Source organism: Pelecanus crispus, chromosome 4, assembly GCF_030463565.1.
Source record: "Pelecanus crispus isolate bPelCri1 chromosome 4, bPelCri1.pri, whole genome shotgun sequence".
NCBI classification, from domain to species: domain Eukaryota; kingdom Metazoa; phylum Chordata; class Aves; order Pelecaniformes; family Pelecanidae; genus Pelecanus; species Pelecanus crispus.
Window position 1 is genome coordinate 12679491 of NC_134646.1, and position 15061 is coordinate 12694551.

Genomic DNA, 15061 nt, shown 5'->3' on the forward strand with positions numbered 1-15061 from the left:
TAATAACCTACCCCAGAGAGTTAGTAGAGAATTTTCTGTTTCAAAAGCTTTTTCAATTCCTATAATGAATTTCCCACAAAAACAACATTTCCCATAGGCATTGTTAATTTTTGTATAAATGCCTCAGTTTTCTATTAGATGGTGGAAAATGAAACAAATCATTTGGACTAATTCAGGTATTTTTCTCCTTTTGGTTGCACTTCTTGTCTGAAGCTGACATTTCACTAGAGCAGCATTACTTGAGATATTTAAATACTTCAGCAAAATTTAAAAGTAAAAATATGAAATTTGCATGCTCTTAAGGTCATAATTCAAACCTGTCACCATCCAGTGGCATCTTTAGTAGAGTCCTTGAGTATTCCTGTGAACAATTATTTAGGGAGACTGTCAACTTACGTACCCTATTTATTCCCATGTCCTAGTGGAGACAGATAAATCTTGGCATCCTTCAGACCAGTGCCCCAGAGGACCCAGTCATCTAAGAAAGGAGAAAGTTTCAATTTTTGTTTTGGGAATTTAAATTCTCTCTACAGTCACACGGTCCATTGAAAAAATGAGGAATCAACAGAGTCCAGAAGTAGAAACTTGAATTTGAATGTATGTATCCAGCATGTAGTCCAAAAAAACCCAAAACAACCCTCCCCTCTACTTCTATAAACATCAGAGAAGCCACACAACAAAACCCCGCAACACACATAAGCAATTAATGAACGCAACAAGATGTAAAAATACTTAATCTATGTAATTTGATCCCTTTTAGCTGTTTTATACAGTGATTCAGGCAGAGCTAAGATAATAATTCCACTACAGACAATAAGGCAGTCATAAAACAGGGCAGGTAAAGCTATGACAATAATGAAATGATCTAAGTAAAGCCTATTATCTTCATTAATTTTCACTCACTTTCCACCACAGTGGGAAGATATTAACTTGCTAATATCTTCTATCCTATTCAAAAAGAAATGCATCCCTTGAGCTAATAAGCTAAATTATTAATTTTTTTTTTGTATCAGGATTTATAAAATAATAATTATGAATTAAATGTGTGCATAAAGTTTCTGGTGGCAGTCTTTAGAAGCAAAATGTGAATGATTGCTGTTTAGGAGAGTATCCCTGTCTGTTACTTTAGAGACTCTGAAGTCTGCTAAACACCTTGAAAAAACCAGACGTTTTTATAAAATGCATCAGTGAAAAAAGCTTGCCTCATTTTACTAAACTTGTCTATTACTATAATATCCTCAAGTCTTGTTTTGTAGTAAAGCATGCTCTATAGGTAGAATTTTCACTATCAGTTTATTCTGTTAAACTGAATAATGGCTCTGCCATACGTAAAGGAACACAACAAGAACTAACTCATGGTTCTGCTAAGAAATTTTGTCAAACAGTTGTGACTGGGGCTCAAAACCCACTTTCTAAAATGTGCTAATCAGTTGCCATATTCCTTCTGTGGAAGCTCTAACACCCTCTTCTTAGAGTACAATGCGATGAACTTGATGGAAGCTATTCACTTCAGGTTTCAAAATCACTTTACCAATAAATGGAAAACCTTAGGAGTTAATAGGCACAAACCAAAGATCTAAACTGCAGTCCTTTTGTACACAGAGTTGACTAAAACATGGGATTTTATTGTTCACATAGGAGAATAATTGCCTTCTGTAAGATTTCTTGGGCCTTGTAAACCTCTTGTTGCCTTTATGCCTGAGAAAATCTACAGCTTCCTAAATATATGCAAAACTACAGACAAGCATTTAGTTGTGTGGTTTTTTTCATGTGCTTTATAGTCAGTTATTTTAAAGGCAAAACTGAAAAGACGCAACGATCTTTAAAAAAGTTGTTGGGTTTTCATAATAATCTTTAGAACACCAATTTCATTCATCCTTGTTTCATTATTATCCACAACTCTCATTCATTATCCTTTTAGTGACTTTCAAAAGAAAGTGTGTACCCATTCACGTGAAGCATGTAAAAGAAATAAACAGCCCAATGTTATTCAACAGATCACTCAGCAAATTGAAGTTTCCCTATGAATTGTAAAACCTGTAATACTACTATAAAAGCTACTAAAAACCCCAGTACTTACAAGACCTACTTTAGGACAGCACAAAAAGCTTACTATTTATGTGAATGCAAGAGAAAAACACTAAAATCCCCACTAAGCACTCACCCTCTTCCATAACTTAAGTAAAACACGTAATGTACTCCTCAAAAGTCTCTATTGAAGAATTTGTCCAGCACCAAAAGTAGACACCAAAAACGGTATACCAAGGCATCAACAGTAATCAACGACGATATGCTTTAAGTATTTTCAATATCTGCAAACCAGCAATACGATCACAGTCAGAAATTCAAATGACTTAAGCTAAAATGCCTGTGTTAACAAGAAATGCAACTATAGGAAGGTGAAGTCTCTCATAAGATCTGTCTGCAGCAGATGATTAAAAAAAGTTTATCAAACTCTATATTTGATATACTAGAAAAAAGATCACCAGAGAGTTCTCCTAGATGTAAAATTTTATTTCTATTGCAGATTCCACTAAAACATGAGAGACTAGAATCAAGATAGATTTCAACTTCAATAACTATAAAAAGACTTAAATCTGTCACTCTGAAGCCATACAAAATAACTAAAAGAATCACAGGAGACATGAGAATTATGACTTTGAGGGAAAGCACACATTCAGCGGACCCCAACTGACTAAAGTAGATTTAGCTGAACAACAATATAAATCCAAACCAGAAAATTATACATGTCCCAACACATTTTAAATTCATAGTAACAATGCTTTTGTTGTTGATTAATTCTGAAATATCTGAATTTCAACATCTTTAAAAACAAAAATAGAAAACTGAAAGGACATTCTGCAGCTGCCTCTAACATACTAAATGTTTCAATATCAATATTAGAGATCAAGACTTAATTTTGTATAGAATCTTACTCAGCAAGATTGGCAAGGGGGAAGACAGCAGGTAATAGAAGTAACTACCATGATGTATCAGAATTTGATTTAAATTCAAAACTGTATGTACCAGTGATTATATTCTTCAAAAGCAAAAGCACATCAAAATGATGACCTTGATTATTTGCATTGCGGGAAACAAAGCACAGTCAGTGCTCCAAAGATATTCTTGATGCCAAGACAACTGAATGAATCAAGTCCTTACTAGAACTTCCAGAGAGCCATAAATTTTGCATGGCTACAAAACCCAGATTAATAAATCTGGTTTCTCTCATAGGTTTTGCTACTTTTAAAGGTTTTAGAGGCTTGGCTCTCATGTCGAGAGCATTAGACACAATGACTTAAAGAGTGGACTAAGGAAGTTGAATAAAAACAGTTATCACTTTTGAAAATCTAATAATGTGTCCTTGTGTAGGATCAAGAGTTCTAATTTGTTTCTCCTGGGACCGGTATTCCCCAAACAGGTGAGACATAAGGCAATGTAGGAGGCAAATACGGGCTCAGACCATAGCTTAAAATATAAAATAAGCTTAGTAATGAAGACTTGCTTGACAACAAACTATCTGCAGTTAATTGATTTCTTGAAGTAATTCTCTATTATGTCCCAAGTATAATTGGCTGAAGGATTTTACTATTGGTAGCTGATCTCCAGAACGACAACTCTTCAAATTATGATTATCTAATATAAAGTTTAAAAAAAACCCAAACAAACAAACAAAAAAACCCCAAAACACCAAACCAAAAACCAAAAATCCCACCAAAACCCAAACCACTAAAAGATTGTGATTAGCAAACAAACCGACCATCAACTAAAAAGACCCTTTTTAAAGAGTAGTAGATAGATGACACATGCAACCCAAATAACTACATACCCCCCCTAAAAACCAAACAACCAAAAACATCCCCCCAAAAACCCAAAACAAACAAAACACACCTAGAAGGCTGATGCATAATCCTGGGGACACCAGAAATCATTTTGTCCCTGAGATTCCAGCGGATTTTTCATTAGATCTTCCAAACATCTACTCAGCAGAAGCCCTTATACTACCTCATGTCTTTCTAGTGTACATTGCACAGGACGTAATTCTGACAGACTCCTGAATATTAATTTATTTTCTGTACTGGTTACCACTAAAGTATGGACCTATGTGGCCAGCTAGCTATATGTGCCTTCTGAATACACAATGCTAAAGAATATAATAATTCCTGGATTCTGTAAAGCAAGTACAAGTTATTTTACACCAGCGCATGCTACAATAATTTCCATGGAGCTATTAACTTGATATTACGTAGATCTGCACTTTAATTCATTGTGTAAGAGCTGTTTGGAAATGGTTGTAGCAGGAGATGCAACTGAATGGATAAGAACACAAACACTGAACAAGGCAGACCTTTGACAAATTACCCGGTAAAGCTTACAGAGAAAGACACCGGAATACTTTAACCTTGTGTATTTGAGTTTTATTTTAAAGTGAATAATATAAAAAATACAAGGAGAGGTTTTTACCTGGTATGAACTAATGAAGCTCCATGAAAGTCAAAGACTACAAGAGCTAGGGTCAAAAAAACCCCAAACAACCCACCCAAACCAAACCAAACAACCTAACAAAAACTCACCCGAACCTAAGAGGAACTTCACATCCATTTAAAATAAAGAAGGTAAAAATTAAAGGGAAAAAAAAAAAAAAAAAGATATTTCAGACAACTGTGGCTGTACAACACCTCCATGATCATACATGATCCAAACAGCCAGAAAGGGAATTTGGGCCTCTCTCGTGCAATTCTGTTCCCATTTACTGAGATGCAACTCCCCTTCAAGTCACTGAAAGTAAAGTCTGAGAGACAGAGGGCAAACTAACTCCTTAGTTACATTACAAACTACTCCCATCATTTATCTTTGACAAATGCAGACTCAGGGAAACTGTTACTGAGGATGAGTCTCCGAGTACAAGTTGGCAGCTGAAATTTTCTAAAATTGCCACAAAATACACATTTACAAGTCCTTGAAAGCTTCTTCACCAGCTGAAAGGATGAATGGGAAATTACATGGAAGCTGCTGGTGCAGAATTGCAGTAAACATGAATGATAGCACATATGTAATATCATGGTACAATACACATAAAGCTGCTTTTAAAAAGTGGAAGGAAAGAAAATGAAAGAATTCACCATCGGGAACAAATACAGAAGTTCTTTTATCAAAACTTCAATGGAAGTCAAGTGATGAATTTCAAAAGGGAATTTTCCTTGGCTAAGGAGAATTTAACTAAGAAATGAATAGTGGGTCAACACCTTCACTATTTTTTATTAGGTATTTCACTGCCAAAAAAAAAAAAAATCCTTCCTTCCTTTGTTTGCACATTCTGCATTCTGAACAGAATGAAAACCTGTCTGAAAATTATAAATTATATTAATGCAAAATAGCAGCATTAAAAGATTATGTTAGCCTTAAATTATTGTAGTGGACAAACTAGCTGAGCTGGCTTGCTTTCTATACTGGTGTTCCCAAGGGGAAAATGCTGCTTGTTACAGCTAAAAATCTCTTAATGTTTCCCTGAATGAGAAGATGTAGAGCTTTTTTAAAGCACTAATAATGTTCTTATTATCCCAATATAATGTTTACACAGGATAATGACTGCTACCATACAATAACATAATACACAAACTGGTACAAATGTATTATCTGCTAAGAAAAAAGAATCTTCTTCACACTACATTTCAAATGCAAGTATGCTGTCCAAAGTCCATTTATTCTCATGTGGGCTTATGAACTGTTCAGACTCCACTGTTTACTTGACACTTGTTGATACTTGGCAAGCGGAATCTTGGAAGAGAATATTTACTAACTGGGGTTCAAGAAGAACTCAGCAGTGCTGTTGGCTTTGGCGTGCAGCGTGCCTCCTTGCAAGAGCGGCAGAACTGCTGGCGCAGAACAGGAGCTTCGGAAGGAAGCGAGCGAGAATGCCCACACGCAGCTTTCAAAACCTGGGATTTGCCTTTTGAGGTGCTGTCTAGATCTGCACCGATTCAGTGAATATATTTTAAAAACAAATATTGCGTTCAGTTTCCTGGATGCCCATCAATAAGAAGTCCTTAGCACTCTGTGGGAGGAAAGATTAAAAAAAAAAAGTAACTAAAATAGAACTAGAACAGAGTGTGGGTGTTTAGTATAACAAGTACACTTTGACAGGAAGGTAAGCAGTTTGCAGAAAGTATTTAACTTGATTGGCAGAAATCTCTTAGAAGCAAATTAGCGATGCAAACTATTTAAAGGAAAATTAAAAATACAATTTAAGCATATTGGATGCCCATTAAGGACTGAATTATTTAAAACCTGTCATACAGTATGATCCAGCAGTCCTCAAACCTACTAATTTTATTTGGATCATTTATCTCCATCACAATTTAATCACAGTAGTAGTTAAGGAGCACGTTTGATGTGTCTGTATAAATCATATTATGAATTAATGGCCAAACAACAATAGCAAGTGTTCATTGGTCTGGAAGAAGCAGAGCTGATGTGTCTTCTGGTGTTTGACTTATGATTTTGCCCTATACTAGAACATCTGCATTGGCCTGAGAACTTTCTGCCTTGGTATCTCAACAGCCTCTTTTTTTTTTTTTATTATGTGTCAAACTATGTTAATTATAACAGTGAGAGCAACATGGGGTTACTGCAGGACTCTAGAATCCATTGCTTCATTCCTGAATAAGATGTCTTTTTGTTTCTTCTTGTTACAGAGCAATAACCCAAAGAGCCTAGCCTACTCTTACAGGCCATCCATTTTACTGTCTCAACAAGTTGTATATGAAATGTTCTCATTTTTCTCAGTAGGAAAAATACCTACTTAATAGCCATGAAAACTTGACTGGCTATCAGAATATTCAACCACTTCCTTTTATTTTCTTTATTAAAAAAAGTGATTTTTTTTTTTCTATTTTTGTGAAGAATTACTAGTTCTAGTACCATTACCTAATTTAAAGCTTTTTTGTTTGTTGTATTAACTTGTAGAGTATTTCTAAAAAAAACCCCAAGCAAACCCAAACCTACTCCATACATTACAATTCAGAAAACTTTACATGAGTAAGAATACACAGAAAGATCAAATTGAGTTTATAAAAAGACGTCTATTTCATCTAATACTTTTTCTGATGGATTCGGAAACAAGTCATAGATTGTAAGAGAATTCTGAAGGTTGTTCTTTACAGTGCTACTGCAACAGCAAACAAATTCACCCAGAGGGAGGTGGGAAGAAAGGAAGACGAGGAGAGAAGCTAGTAAAATCATAATCTTCATTCATTGAGCTTCTGGTAAAAGAGGATAAAGTACTCACTCTCAAAATACAGATGGAAGACTTCTCCAGGGAAGGATCTAGGTTAAGTAAGGACCAAAACATTTGCAGGAATGACCATCAGGTGATTGGTCTCACATCCACAGAACCAGTAAACCTGAAGCAGCCTCTCATTAGCTGTCCCATCAGATTACTGTTGATGAATATCAGAACTGAAACATGTTGACTAAGAAACATGTTATCGTCCTGCTTCACCGGTCTTAAATGTTTGGCATGCCAGATTAAAATAATCTGTGATATTGTATTTAATAACCCAGATGGATAATTGTGGTTTACCTGCTGTTCCAAATAAGAAACGCTTTATGACAGAACATAATATACTGGGAATAATATATCCACTTTTTCTACTTCAAGCAGTTGTAAAATAACCGTTACTCATATTTTTAAAGTAGTATTACATACATGCTAATTTTAGTTTTTCCAGTCAAGTAAATCGGGCAACATGTGCACTTCCTGACCTTTCATGTCATGCACTCAGCTATAAACATATCTTATATTTATTATGTTTAATTAGCAAACTAGGAACAGGTATTTAATACAAACTGTTATTTATAGAAGTACCTGTATACTTTGTGTATATTAATCGGACTAGGAAAGGCAGAAACATGCCAGTCAAAAGAAAACTGAATGAGGTAAAATTCCCAGAGGATGTATTACATTTCCAGTCTTTGTACTTTTCCCTTCTTCAACAAGTTGTCTGAAATATTTTCTTTACATAAACCATTTAATACTGAATTCTATTTCCTTGTTCCATAAAGTTTCTGCAAACAGCAACCCTGGAAGAAAACCCAAAACATACGCAGAGGGATCATTCCCTTCTTGCCTATATACTTCTCTCTTTTTGTGTCTGGTGAAAAAATCAGTGTAAGAAAGTGGTGTCTAATTTTACAGTTTTTTTCCGCTTTAATAAAGAAAAAAAAAGAGAGAGAGAAAAAAGGCAACACGAGTCAACAAGTTTTCTGAAGAAACAATTTTTTTTTATTCCTGTACGAGGAATGGGCAGAGATTAAACTACAAGGGTGAAACTATGGAGCAGTCCCTCATAAAAAGAGGAATCTATGGTGTTCAATCTTGCAGTTACCTAAAGACCTTTCTACTTCGTATGTTAAAGTTTCTCACGCAAAGATATTTGTTATGCACAATGGACATCTGAAATAATTGCAGAGGAATTCTAGTCCTATATTAATTATTCTCTATTCTCTAATAATAAAAAAATGAAGATATCAGAATAAAACACGCCATTTTACAAATGCTTTAAAGAGACAGTATATTTCAACTGATGCACTAAGGACATGCAAATGAACATCTACACAGCATTTGTAATTCCTGTGGTACCCAAGCTGCCAAACAGAAAGGCTGCTACGGTACTTCAACTCAGCAGACCACTCTATAAAAATACATCTGTTATCAGCACATTAACGAAAAGGCCTTTGCATAATATACATTAACATGTTAATATGCTCAATTTTATTTTTAACTTTTGTCAGTTTTCAAGCAATTTTTTGACAAAGAGAAGTGTAGAAAAGAAAGGAAAAAATAAGACAAAAAATTGCGATCTGGGACAAGAAAAAACCCACAACCTTGACATATCATCAGTATTTCCTGGTTTAGTGTGTCTGGGTGCATTTAGCAATTTAATGTAATCTAACGAAGCCAAGCTTTTTAGTTCTACTTGTGAATACAACCATCAGAGTACAAACGGAATCAATTATCCTAGTGAATCTATAAATCATACTAGCATGTCCAGTTATTTTAACAGGTTTGTAAGTTCTTTTAACCATTTCTGTACGTACTTAGCTCCAACTGCTCTTATAAAATAAGTTAAAGGTAACCTTACACCTATCCATATGAAGATGACTTTTCTAAAGCTGTGCTGCTGCTGCTGACCACACACACTGTGGCACCAGGATAACCTGATCAGTTTTACCTGGGACTTTAGCAGAAAAGGAAAGAATAAATATTTTAAATAGTGATGGTCAGCTTGACAAACATATGCCTGCTATGTTTTTTGTGAATTTTCTATGAAGAAAATGAGAGGTAATTTCTAACTTTCTTGAAAAGGTATGTAGACCAAGTTACCAGTCAGTGCATAAATAAAGAAAAGACAAGGTGTTTTCATTGTGCAGGCAGACACTGCCTCAGCGTCCCAAATTTTTAAGCCCATTTTAGGTAACAGATGCACATCCAATGTAACGCAGAATATATACACAGAATTCCAGTAAACACCTTGCAGTTCTTACTTAATCCTTTATCTTTCCATAAAATAGAAACTAGATAAACAATCTAATAGGCTGCCCTAAAGTTCAGCAGATTCCAAACATGGGAAGGAATGCTTTGCAAATGCAAAGACTTATTACAAATAATGCTGCCACAAGCCCTTTTAAAAAACTCAAAAATCAGAAGATGATCTCTGCATTTCAATCACACAAAATGTTTAAAGACCCTCAATAATATAGTGTAAGATCAACAATTCAAACTAAATAAAAATAATGAGAAATTACTAAAAGTCTCACTAATAAGCTCTCTTAGAGGGTAACTGCAATGTAGGATTAAAGAATAATTCTTATTTTCAAAATAAGGATTTTTTTAAAAACAAGACTACGGACAGTAATCAAAATTGAGTATCAATCCAATAGTTATCAGAACAACTGAAGGAAGTATCATACAAATTGTCCTCTTCATATACCACCTCTAATGCTAGTTTGCCTGGGTTTTCCAACATAACTTCTAACTTGTACGTGTCTACACATCTGAGTGCTTCCATTCTCAGTATCTGCAGAAGTTAAAATGAAGAAATACAGAGATTTTGCCAAAGACGTAGTTGTGCCAGGTAACAGCCATTTCATTTACACCAATGATTCTGTCTTCTCCATTGTAAATGTAATGGCATCGATCCCTCTGTCTTGTCCATTGCTACAGCTCATGAGAAACTTCAACATGAAGAACAGAATTAAACATGCATAATATTGATGGGAACAGGAGCAAGTGCAGTACAAAGATAGGATATTGATCAATATTCTATGTCCAGATACTCATTAAACAGACCCTCAGAACAAATAATCAGAAAAGTATGTTCTAAATAATGAAAGGTATTATTCCCCACTCCACAAATACTTTAAGTAGCACTTTATGTCGTAAGTTAGGTTAGTTTTCCCAGTGACAAAAAGAAGTTCAGGTACCAGGAAACCTCACCTTGGAAAATTTCCTTGTATTTGAACATCAGGTTTTTACTTTCAAAAGATATCCCACAGCCCAAGTATAGCACCAGAATGTCCTGTTCTCACCTTGCATGCAATTCTTTGTTCTTTTCATGTCTATTTGTCGTGCAAAAACATTTCTCAGTTCCAGCTGGTGTTAAGGGGACTGTATAGGTCAAAGGACATGAACCTTTTGAAGCTGAACAAAACCTTGAAATTAAATAATTGAATGCCTAAAGAATACAGTATATATGGAGAAAAGAAAAAAGGTCGCTCCATATATTTTGTATTTTCTATATTCCCCCACTCCCCCAACAATATATATCTCACTGATTGTACTAATTGCCACTAATATAGTACCAGCAAAATTATTCATTACTGGGAACAATTTTAAACACCTTTAGTTTTTTTATAAATACTCGATCATCTTTTTTCTTCATTCATTATTGTAGCACCCGCCCCCCCCCAAGTTTTAGTTCAAGTCAGATATGAATTAATTTAAAAGTTTACAATTAAAGAATCAACTTCTAATTCTGCAAACATTGACATACATGTGCAGTGTAAGTACAGTGCTCATCTGAGGCCAAAAGTTTCCTACCACAAATCCATTAAGTGACAAAATGCAAGCCAAACATTTTATATTGCAATTATTCATATGCATGAGTATCTAAAGGGAGTAACTGCTCACATATATAAAACTACTTCAAGTGAGGGGGGAAAAAAAAAATCTAATTACAATTAATGTTTACATTATCTTTTCTAAAATATTTTTCAAATATAATACAATTCAGGACATAGTATTTTATTAAATTTATAAATACTTTCTCAAAGCTAAATATAAACACAGAGTACAAAATATGTATTGTTATAAAAACATTTTTATTAAAGTAGAATTAGTTAAAATTATACAATTAATGCATAGATCATAATTTTATTTAGATGATTGTGGCAGAAGATATTTTGATCAAATGAAATATATTAATGTGAAAGACTACTCAAATGCTAACTGAAAATAGATATTGAAAGGAACCAACTCATTTTAAAAACAAGCTCTTAAAAATATATATTTTTTTCCAATTATCCTTTTCTGAGGTTTGCGTCTGAATATTACATGATTACCCAGTCATATCACCTTGTGAAGGGATTAATCTTTAATAACACAAATGCCAAGACCAGTCCTGAAAAAATTTTAAAACAATCAATCAACATTTAAGAAAACCTGTGAAATTCCTGAATATCTAACAAAAAAGCCTCTTTTCTCTGACTAGTTTCTTTCATTCTTCCTTCAAATAGAATTTTTGAGAATGAAGAACCAAACTCAAAACAGTCATATGAATAAAGAATAATTAATAAAGGCAATGCTCATTTAATGAAAGCAACATAAGTGACTGGTGTCCTAGTTCAGATGAATAAAAAATAAAAAAAACCCCAAACCAAAAAACCCTAGTGTTGTGCCTTCTTACACTAATAAGCAGAACAACCTGCCAGCAACTAAAAATCAGTGCAAAGCAGTGAAATGATGCATGCAAAATAAAAACTAATTGCTTGAAGACCTAGAAAGGACAATATGAACAAACATATAGAAAAGAATAGCTGAAAATCTGGCACAAGCCTAGCATAAAGCATTGGCCCTGTCAGCAAAATGAACAGTGTTCCATGAGGTTCATGTCAAAGATAGTCTCCCAATTTTAAGTCATTAATGTTTTTTCTTTTCAGAGGTTTAGATTGAAAACTGTTGTAACCTCTAAGCTCAGAAGAGAGACAAGATACACAAACAGGGGCTTTCCAGGGGAAATATTCTGTCCTGGTGAAATCCAGCAAAAAATATAAAGCCTGCAAAACGTCTTGGGCTAAGAAGTTATACGCAGAAGAGCGAAAAAGGAGCTTCAAGCTCCTTTAAGCAAGAGATATTTTGCTTGGGTTTTCAGCCCACTTCTCTTTCTCTACCCCTCTGATGCTGCTAAATTACAGGCACTATAGGTAAAGCAGGTTTAGCTGAAGTGATGAATGAGCAGGAAAAAAGGGAGTAAAAATTCCTGTAGGATGCAGAGACAGGAAATTAAATTCAAAGTCTCAGAAACCTTGGTTCATTTCTGTCTAAGAACTTCTGAAGCATTGCTAGTACACAATTTTTTTAATTCATCAATGATGATAGCTTAAAATTATCTAACCCACAGAGCAAGAGGTTTGGCTTTCTGTCAGAAGCTTTGTTTTGAATTGGAAAAAAACCCCCAGTATATACAACATGATCGCCATAGAATATACCTACTTCAAGATTCACATCAATATTGTCTCCAACGAAATCAAGGCTGACATATGGTAAGCTTTCTCTCCTTCTCTTAACATAGTTCGATATTCTACCCCTAAAATGTGGAACTATGTATATCTGTGAATTAGGAACAGAAAAGGAACAGAAACAAAGAAATTTAAAAAAAAAAAAATCCAAACCCCCAAACCAAATCAAAACAAGACAACAGATTCTGGCCACAGTTCAGTGTTGTGGTAAATGTGGAAGACAAAGACCCTAATTAGCCAGCCCAACCATGCATTCATAAATCAATGTTGAATATCCAAGAGGATGGCAACTTGCAGTGACTGAGTCAATGATCCATAGAGGATTATCCATACAGGAAAAAAGAAACACCTTTGGAAATGTGAGATATATGTTGTCTTTTTGAGCTAGGAATTGCCTGTAAAGTGAATTATAACACACAAAAAAAACCCTTAGCAACTAAAATGAATATTAATTTCTCAGTTACCACGTTTGGAATGGAGCTTAACCTAAAATAAAAAGCTTTTTGTACATCAGAACTTTTGTGAATGTACTTCCTGCTTTTCTCTATAGAGATTTGTACAAAGTGTAAGCATCTTGGATCTCATTGGTACCAGTAGTTAAATCTACCTGTGTTTATACAGAAATCTTCTCCCATCCACTCCCCCAGCCCCACCCTCTTATTTGAGCTAAAAATCCCGGATTGGAAAAATAAATACAGAAGAAATTCAAAAGCAATCAAAGCTCTACTTATTATTTAATCAGAGGGGCAGAAGCATAGGAATTTCTCCAGGGACTGGGTGCAGGACTTCTCCTTGAGGTGAAACAATACATTTAGTGGGCTAAAGCACCATATTTATGTACCTGAAGAATGATGAATTAAAAGCCAGATCTAGTGTGGAGTTTGTAAATTCTCACTTAATGTTTACTGCCATGAAATGAAGTAAATCATAAAGCTTTTGACTTAACGGCTGTGCATATAAGCATTTCTCCAAGGATCAAAACTCAAACTGGTAATAGTTTGGATGATAGTGTAGTGACACCTACACTAAGTTACCTGCAAACACTTGTAAGAAACAAGGACAGGTTATATTTTTGTCTTGTGTTCCAGTTAATATAACCTTTATTCTGTAATTAGCAGCAAAATTTCCAAATCATGCTTTAACACTTAAAAAATTCCACAGGTTGCATCAAATTAATAACTCCTAAAAAATATAAAAATGGGAGAGTTAATCCCTCTTATTAAAGATGCCTCAACACGTTGAGAAAATACTTGTAGGATTTTTTTTTTATCTTTTTTAATTTTATGACTAGTGTTTTTAACTTCATACCATCAATTCATCATTTCTCCTCCAGCCACAGGAAATTTGTTTGACCCACAATGATGCATTGATTTACTTCAGATATCGTGTGGCTTATGAGTGTACCAACTTTTATTTTCTATAAGGGTTTGTTCTTCCTCAATCCCTCATCACTCCCCAAGCTCATCTATAAAATAGTGATCACCACACATAGACATAAAATTCAGACCAGGTCAGCAAGGCAAAACTTAGCTTCACCTTTTATTCTTCATTGTCCATTTTTGTCATCAAAACAAATGATACCTGTAGTATGCATAGCATAAAAAATGAAAATGAAGAACTTGCAACAGAATATGGAATAGAATGGAAACAAGGAGAAGAAAAAAAAAAAAAGTCTATGCCTGGATCTTGATATATCTGAAATCACAGCAAGGAAAAAATACCAACTACAGTAAAAAAGAAATTCATTTTGACAAAGGGTAACCAGTAACACCTGCTTTAAAAAATGCATTTTATTAATTTTTCCATGGAGCATAGGGAAATACCCAAATATTCAAAAACTATGTTCATGTTTGACTCTCTGCTCACAGGTAGGAGTTAGATTTTTTTGTTTGTTTTTTAAAGAAGAAATCATAACATTCAGTCAGGGTAATAATGATTTAAACAATTACTCTAGCATTTAATCAGGGGGTGCTGTAACTCTTCTGCATAACAATTTCAAATTTTCAAGCAACACTGTTTCCCTTTTTTCTCAGCCTGAAGCAAAAGTGGAAGCAGACAGAAACCAATACTTTATACTTTTATACTTTGGAAAGCATGCTAAAGTTAGAGGAAAAGGAGTTTCCTCAGGCTTTTGTAACCAATCTCAGATATGTTAGTGGTTGGAAGCAAGAAAACATACATCATACTGCTGCTTGAGTCTAGAGGTGATATCAAACAACAGCAACAAAAAAAATCTCTGAGTTGCCAAATATGTACTTTGGCT